The sequence below is a fragment of the Cebus imitator genome, unplaced genomic scaffold (genome assembly GCF_001604975.1).
Source record: "Cebus imitator isolate Cc_AM_T3 unplaced genomic scaffold, Cebus_imitator-1.0 Scaffold24, whole genome shotgun sequence".
Taxonomy (NCBI): Eukaryota; Metazoa; Chordata; class Mammalia; order Primates; family Cebidae; genus Cebus; species Cebus imitator.
The window spans coordinates 188,243-197,493 of NW_016107339.1; the positions used below are offsets into that span (position 1 = coordinate 188,243).

At 37.5% G+C, this 9,251-nt stretch overlaps 1 protein-coding gene across 4 annotated transcripts in view; it reads left to right on the plus strand.

The window, feature by feature from the left end:
• BTD (biotinidase) overlaps positions 1-9,251 on the plus strand; it is a 48,812-nt gene that overhangs the window by 10,214 nt on the left and 29,347 nt on the right. The gene's annotated exons all lie outside the window — the stretch shown is intronic.

Here is a 9,251-nt window from a genome sequence, read left to right on the forward strand (position 1 = left end):
CCGTGTTGACCAGGATGGTCTCGATCTCTTGACCTCGTGACCCACCCGCCTCGGCCTCCCAAAGTGCTGGGATTACAGGCTTGAGCCACCGCGCCTGGCCACAGTTATATATAACTATGAAACCGCCACCCAAAATAAAAATGACATTTTAATCTGCTTACCTGTCAAGTAAAATTAACATTCCAGAAAGCTGTGAAATGGGCTGGGCACAATGGCTTATGCCTGTAATCTCAGCACTTTGGGAGGCCGAGGAAGGCAGATCATTTGAAGTCAGGTGTTTGAGACTAGCCTGGTCAACATGGTGAAACCCCATCTCTACTAAAATACAAAAATTAGCAGGGTGTTGTGGGACACGCCTGTAATCCCAACTATTCAGGAGGCTGAGGTGGGAGTATCACTTGATTCAGGGAGTGGACATTGCACCACTGCACTCCAACCTGGGTGACAGAGACCCTGTCTCAAAAAAACAAAACAAAAAAAGGTATGAAATCATCTTTGCACTTTCAATAGTCCTTGACACAGTGCCTCCTGTCCTTGTTGGAAAAGGTACAGAACTCACCCCCTGCCATCATGTATTATTTATATCAGTAGTATTTGTGACAGTCTCTGTCCCTATTGCATCAGAGTCCCTGGGAAAGCTTTTTCCAAATAGTCACTTGGGCCCTACACCAGATCTCCTGAATCCGCATCTTAGGACAGGTTAGGCACCTGTATTTTATACAGAGAACCCTAGCTCTGTATCCATGCTGGAAGCATGAGTTACTAATTAAACATATGATTGCCTGTCACCAAAGTAGTACTGTTGATTAATTTGTATTGACTGTTCAAGGGTGATTTGGCATTGAAAGAACAAGCAGTATCAATGGTAGGTAGTTCACCAGACCTACTTTTGTGTCAAAAGAAACACTGACAGAACCACTCAGTATAAAGTGCAGTGAAAACTGAACTCTGAATTGGAACGAATACCTGGAATTCAGTTAACTGGTTTTGCAAAAAGACAAATACTCAACTGGCGGGATTCTGCCATTTAACAAAGAGAAAAATCATTGGGATTGTTTAAACTTGCTTTCACCTTTACACCTTTTAGTTCAGGATGCAGTGTTCAGTTGTGAACTTGGGCTTGATGATTCAGCAGAAAGAAGTGATTTGAGTTCTGGTTCCCTGGATTAACAAGGCCAAGGAGCAACTATTTTGCAATCTAATTGTAATTATAGCCAGCTTGTCCAACCCTCAGCCCAGGGTGACTTTGAATGCAGCCCAATAGGATTAACAGGGCCAAGGAGCAACTTTTTTGTAATCCAATTATAATTACAGCCAGCTCGGGACTTTGAATGCAGCCCAATACAAATTCATGAACTTTCTTAAAACATTATGGATTTATGTACCGATGCTTTTTTTTTTTTAAAGCTCATCAGCTATCATTAGTGTTAGTGTATTTTATGTGTGGCCCAAGACAATTCTTTTTCCAATGTGGCCCAGGGAAGCCAAAAGATTGGAAAGCCCTAACAAAATCCTAAAATTCTTTTGTAGTTTATCAGAGGCCCTCTGTGCATACTCTGTAAGCACCATCCACATTCTTTGTTATAATATTGGTAATAGGCATAAAATTTTATTTGTTGGATATTTTATTGAAATTTTGTTTTCGCTTATTTGCTTATTGGTGGGAGGAAGTCAAAGGAGGAACGAATCTAACCTTTTTAAAAGAAAAAGCTAAAGTATTCATAACATGCTCTCCAAAGAACAGAGCTAGTCATCAAAGAATCTGCATACCAATTACTCTATTTGTGGGTTCTGAATTTGAGATTATGAAAAAGAGCAAATTGGAGTCTGTCTTCTAACTGGGTCAAGGAGATATCCAGGCAACCAGGTAATTTAATAAGAGTTGCAAATATAGTGCCTGGAGAAAATTTATTCTCTAAAGACTGCAGCTTCTACAGGCAGTAACTCTTAAAGCCCCCAAACTGGGATAGTGCATTTTAATTTCAATACACTATCAAGGACACTAAAAATCCTTGTGATTAATTTAAAGCATAACACTAGCTGAACTTGTGATAAAATGTTCTCACAAACGTGTTATCAAAATGAGAAATGTTTGCTTATCAAATGAAGAAATGAATCAAGTTCATTTGTGATACATTATAGAAGCTAAAAATGAAATTGCCTGACATAAAGAAGATAAAACTGAAACTGAATATCTTAAACAAAAAGGCAGAAACAAAAGAAGGAATCTATATAGAATACTATTTTTATAGCAATACAAATTACAGCAGGAAATGTGCTGTAAGAGATATGTCAACATAGGAAGCAAAATAATGTCGTGAAAAGGTTCTTTGAATAAAGTGGGTTAAATTGATTTTCTTTGCTTCTCATTAAATGTGTGGACTTCAAAGTACCAAAGCTCAACAATAGGCTTGAAACAAACCCAGTGAAAAGCAACTTTATTATTGAGCTGAGGATTGATATCAATAATAACTCACTAATAAAAAAGCTTGATATACACAGCAAAAAAGAAAAAAGCTTGATAATAAAAACTCCCAGTGCCTGATGCCACTTGACAGACACTGGGAGTTTTTCCCCAGTACCCTGTGACCTAGAGAAAGTTTGGATTCCTGCCTTTAGCTTGGGCTGGCGAGCCCTGTGCTTTTACTCTGCATTTTAATGCCAGGGAGACCTGGGACTGTGATAGGGAGTGTTGTGGGAAGAAAACAGAAGGAATATTGTTCCTTTGTTTTAGCTTTGTGTTCATCCATTATGGGTTTTTTTTTTTTTTTTTTAAGAAAATTTGAGATAGTTTAACAGCAGCAGTCATTACATGTTTACTTGTATAAAATGTACCAGAAAATAGTGACAGCTGTATGTTGTGCTATAAAGATGTAAGAGATTTATATCAAATGGCTTAGAAATCATCATATAGGCCGGGCGCGGTGGCTCACGCCTATAATCCCAGCACTTTGGGAGGCCAAGGTGGGTGGACCACAAGGTCTGGAGACCGAAACCATCCTGGCCAACATGGTGAAACCTCGTCTCTACTAAAAATACAAAAATTAGCTGGGCGTGGTAGTTCATGCCTGTAGTCCCAGCTACTTTGGAGGCTGAGGCAGGAGAATCGCTTGAACCTGGGAGTCAGAGGTTGCAGCGAGCCGAGATCATGCCATTGAACTCTAGCCTGGGCAACAGAACGAGTCTCCGCCTCAAAAAAAAAATCACAATATAGTATTTTTCAGTTTGATGGAACTCCACACTCAGGAGTAGCCCACAGGGTAGAGGGGCAGCTGTCACCGTGAAATATGGTACTAGTATTGAACTATTTTCTGTTTTCACTTGTTCCTTCTGCCATTAGCATTCATTATAGCCTCTTGCTTTTCAATTTGTACCTTATTGCTTTGTTTTGATTTTAATCTATTCTCTGTGTCAGCAAAACAAACACTTATCTGTAGGGGAGAATCTCTGAGTGATTCCCAGGGTTTGAGGTTGAACTGGGTGTAACCCCAGGTGAGGGACATCTTCATGACGAACTTAAGCGCTTAAACTTCTTTTTGCGTCATAACCTTTGAGTTCTTCTTTGGAGCTTAGCTTTGATTTATTGTTTTCACTGTAAAAAACATACATTGAACATTTATGACATCTTTCAGACACATGAGTAGAGTCAGAGATTAATATACATCCGTGTACACAGCCCCTGGCTTAAGAAATACATCACAAATATAGTGAAGCCCCTCGTGTGTCCTTTCCCCATTACGCCTCCTTTCCTGTCCTGCAGAGGTAACCACTATCTTGAATTTGGTGTTTATAATTCCCACATTATCCATTCTTTAGGTGATGGATATTTGGGTCATTTTTAGTTTTTCGGTGTAAAAAACAGTGTGCTCTGAAATTCTTGCATGTTTCCTTCTTGTACACGTGTGAGAGTTTCTACATATATGTGATGATGTGATGTGATGATGAGGTGGAGGTCACCATTGTTTGCTAAAGGTTGCCAAATTGGTCTCCAAAGTATTGTACCAATTTATACTCCCAGCATCTGTGTATGAGGGCTACCCTTTCTCCATATTCTCAGTTGTGGAGCTTTAAAAATTTTTAGATGTGAAATGGCTTCTCAGTTCCATTTTGCTGACTACTAATGAGGTTAAGTTATATTTGCATATGTATATGTATGTATTAGCCATGCAGGTTTCTTTTTCCATGAATTACCTGTTTACATCTGTTGCCCATTTTCTTATTGGATTACCTTTTGCTTTTTGATTTGTAAATGTCCTTTTTGTATTCTGAATGCTAATTATTTATCTTTTAACTTTGTTAATAGTTATTTTTGAGGCATAAAGGGTTTTTTTAGTTACATTTGACAATTCTTTTTCCTTATGTGGGTTTGTTTTTGGTTTTTTTTTTGGTAACTTGCTAAAGAAAACTTTTTCTAACCTGAGGTTATGAAGATTTTTTTCTATATCAAAAAGTGTAAAGTTTTATTTTTTATATTTAAGTCTCTGCCTGGAATTGACTTTTGTATGTTGAGAGGTAGGAATCCATGTAACATGTGTCAATTAGATTTGCTGTGTAATTAACCACCCCAAAACTTAGTGGCTTAACACAACCACCATTTATTTAATCTATATTCCTATGAGGCTGGGCTCAACTGGACTCACTCATGTGTCTGTGGTCAGTTGCCAGTGAGCTCACTCAGGCCCTGGAGGTTAGCTGGTTGTCCACTGGGGTAGCGGGCGCATTGCCAGTGAGCCACATTTCTCTCACCACCCAGCAGGTGATGGCAGCAGGTTGCAAAAGGGAATAAGCCTCATTGTGGAAGCCTCTGTATGCAGTGTTTGCTAACATCTCATCAGCCAAAGCAAGTTATGTGGCTGGGCATTCAAGTTACGTGATAAGGGAACATAGATACAGAGAGGGGAGCAATTGCTGGCCTTTTTTATAGTCAATTTACGATAACATCCTGTTGTCCAAGCACCATTCATGATATAGTAGTTCATTCTCATCCCAGTAATACAAGCTCGCATATTTGTGGTATATTTCTGTACTTTCTGTTCTTTTCCTATCCTAACACCAATCCCACACTATCTTAATTTCTATATTTTAAAAATAATACTTGGTGTTGGTAGGACAAGTAGTCCCTGGACTTTATTCTTTTGAAGCCATCTTGCTTTATTATATTAGTTTTAAGGAACTAGGAGGGATGGAAGAGGAAGCTTTAGATTAAAATAGACTTAAAATACAGTATTTTTTAATGGCAAGACTAAACTACAGTGTCTAGGGATACACATTGGATAATAAAGCTGTTTTAAAAAACAAAGAAGTGATCACTATAAAAGTCAGGGTTATGGTTACTTGATCCCTCATGAATAATGTTGTCAGATTTAGAAAAAAACAGGACACCAAAATTCCCAGTTGAATTTGAACTTTAGATGAACAATGCATAATTTTTTTTTATTGTAAGTATGTTCCAACACACTTATTTGTCTGAAAGTTAAACTTAACTGGGCCACCTGTATTTTACCTGGAAAAATCCTGATTTTAGTCAACATGATAATGCATTGTACATTTTCCAGCCTTCCTTATAGCTAGGAGTGGTCACGTGTCCTACTGTGGGCCAAAGCAGTTTAAATGGAAATCACTGGGCAGGGCTTTTAGGAAAGCTGATGAAGCTGGCAAGTACCCTCTGACTCTTCCTCTGTACACTATGATAATCGGAGTTGTAGAAGTCATTTTGCAACCACAAGATGACTCTGAAAATGGAAAACTACATGCCAAGAAGTGAGGCCCAGAAAGAGAAGGATCCTGGCACTTGCCTTTATCAAGTTTTGTTATCAGATTTTTATTCATAAGAAAAAATGCCTTCTTTTGCTGTATTCTCACACACATTGAGTAGCATTAGGATTACTTTTTACTTTATAGTTAGGAAGAATTCTTCTAGAAACTATTTGGGCCTGTTTTGAGAGTAGAGAATGGGAGGGAATGGTTGTTTGATAACTGTGTATTCTGTGATTGTTGACTTGGTTTCATTTTTTCTTTTATCTGAAGTTTTGGTAAAAATATATTTTTCAATCCCAGCTACTCTGGAGGCTGACGCACGATAATTGCTTGAACCCAGGAGGCAAATGTTGCAGTAAGCTGAGATCGCGTCACTTCACTCCAGCCTGGGTGATGCAGTGAGACTCTGTCTCAAAAAAAAAAAAAAAGAAAAGAAAGAAAAAGAATAGATACATATATTTATATATTTATTTATATATATTTTTATAGATTAATATATACTTATTTTATATATAAATATATATTTATGTATACAAATATATATTTATGTATATAGTATATGTACTTTTTTCCTACGAAATTACTCATACAAATTTTCAAGCTTATCAATATAGGATTGACTGAGGTGATTATTCTTTATTCTTAAAATTTCTTCTGCATTTATAGATTTCTCTTTATTATTGCTTATTTTGTATGTTTCACCTTTTTTTCTTAATTAGGTTAGCTGATCATTTGCCTTTATCTTTTTATTTCCTCCAAAGAACAACTCCTTGAACATACTTATTTATTCTATCGTTTTTCTGCTTTCTAATTTAATTTCCTCTCTTATGTTTATTTCCTTCCTTTTGCTTTCTGGAACATGCCACTACTCTTTCCCTCACTCTTACCACCTTTTATTAGTTTTACAATTTCTACATTGACAGAGTTAATAACATTTGCACTGTGTTCTATAAACATAATCCTCATGTTTATCTTATATTCAAGGCTCTTGCCAGTTTTTCCATTCATGTCTTAATTGGCAGAAGTTTACCGTCTATTCATTTTTTCAAGGCAGGCCGATGAGGCGAACGAGAATAATATTTCCTGAGTTCTTACGTTTTCAAACCTATTATCTGTTTTGTTTTTTTTTTTTTACTTTGATCATCGGTTGGCATAATATGTAATTTCTGGCTTTTATTTTCTTTTCCAGAAGGATTCTATAGGCCTTTACTGGCCTTGGTGTTACTATAGTAAAGTCTGAGGACAGCCTGATTTTTTTGCCCTTAATAAATGCCCTTGATCGTTTTATTTGGCTTCCCAAATGATTCTTACTGTATCTTTGAAGATCAAGAATTTTACTAGGTTATCTGCTGGTGTTGACATTCCTTTTTTTTCTTTCTTTAATTTTGCTATATCTTTTCAATCTATAAATTAAAATATGCCTTTATTTCTGGTGAGTTTTCTTCAGTTACATCTTTAAATATTTTTTCTGCTCCATTATGTGTATTTCTGTATAAAAATATTTTTGTATAAAAATATACATAATGTATTGTTGTATAAAAATTTTTATACGTTTTGTATTGTTATATAAACAACATTTTGTATTGTATAACATTTTATATTGTTGTATAAAAATCTACCCTATTCGGGCATGGTGGCTAACGCCTGTAATCCCAGCACTTTGGGAGGCTGAGGGGGGCAGATCACCTGAGGTCAGGAGTTCAACACCTGCCTGACCAACATAGAGAAACCCCATCTCTACTAAAAATACAAAATTAGCTGGGTGTGGTGGCTCATTCCTGTAATCCTAGCTACTTGGGAGGCTGAGGCAGGAGAATCGCGTGAACCTGGGAGGCGGAGATTGCAGTGAGCTGAGATCTTGCCATTGCACTCCAGCCTGGGCAACAAGGGCAAAATTCTGTCTCAAAACAACAACAGCAGCAACAAAAATTTGCCTTACTACTTATTTAGCAGCTTAAAACAAGACCCATTTATTATCTCAAAGTTTCTATGTGTCAGGAATCTGAGCATAGTTTCACTGCATCCTCTGCTTAACATCTCACAAGGCTACAGTGAAGTTGTCAGCTGGCCTCATGGTCTCATCCGAGGCTGAGTTCTCTTCCAAGTTTAACTGGTTGTTGAAAGAATGAATTTCCTTGCAGTTGTAGAATTCATGGTGGCTTGCTTGTTCAGGGTCAGCAGGGGAGAGTGTGTCTGAAATCTTGGAGCACCCCAGTTCTTTTTTTAAAGGCCTGTTTAAGTCAGACCCACCAGGATAATCTCTTTTGATTAACTAGATTAACTGGCTTGGGATTTTAATTACATATGTGAAAGCCCTTCACCTTTGTCATATTCTATTGGCTAGAAACAAAGCCCAATTTCCACCTGCACTAAAGAAAAGTTGATTATACAAGGAGTCACCTTAGGGTGTGTTCACCACATATTATATTTCTTTTTTCTTTTATGTATTTTCCAGTTATGCGTATGATGGATCTCGTTCACCTGTCTGTCATTTTCTGTGGACTCCTTTTCAATTCTGTATTTCCATTCATGTTGCTTATTTATTTACAGCACCGTCTGATTTCTTTTTTTTTTTTTTGAGATTGAGTCTCGCTCTGTCACACAGGCTGGAGTGCAGTGGCGAGATCTTGGCTCACTGCAACCTCAGCCTCCCAGGTTCAAGGCATTCTCCTGCCTCACCCTCCCAAGTAGCTGGGACTGCAGATATGCACCACCATGCCTGGCTAATTTTTGTATTTTTAGTAGAGACGGGGTTTCAGGATGTTGGCCAGGCTGGTCTTGAACCTCTGACTTCAGATGATCCACCTACTTAAGCATCCCAAAGTGCTGGGATTACAGGCGTGAGCCACTGTGCCCAGCCCATCTGATTTCTTTTGCTGCTTCTATCTTTGCTGTAATTTTTTGACTGCTTAATTTTTTCTTCTGCTTCTTTCCTGAGCCCTGGCAGATATATTTCATCTGTCTCCTGGATTTCTATTCCCCACTCCCTTCTCCCTTCTTCCCTCTTCCCCCCTCCCCTTCTCCCGTTCCCTTCCTTTTCCTCCTCTTCTTCCTTTATTCCCTTTCATCTTTTAATTCTCTTGTCTTGGTCTATTTTGTGCTTTTATTTAATATAAGCAATTTTTTTTCACTCATGGCAGTATGTTTTGTCACAGTTTTTATTTACATTGTGATAATTTTCTGGGGAATAATCTTTGTTTTCTTATAATATCTTTCAAAAGATCTTGAGCTTTTTATTTATTCATTTTTGAGTGATGAGTTTTTCCTCTACTGTTTGTTTGTGGGAGGTTTACGGGGGAACAAGGGCATTCTGGTTCACAATTATTTTTTCTTAGCACATTGAAGATTTTGATTTCTTCTATTGTTACTTTTGAAAAGTCTGCTGTTGTTCAAATCGCCATATCTTTGAAGGTAATCTCGATTCCCTCTAGTTGCTTCTAAGATTTTTTTTTCTTCTTAAAATATTTGATGTTCTGGTTTCTTTTTTTTTTTTT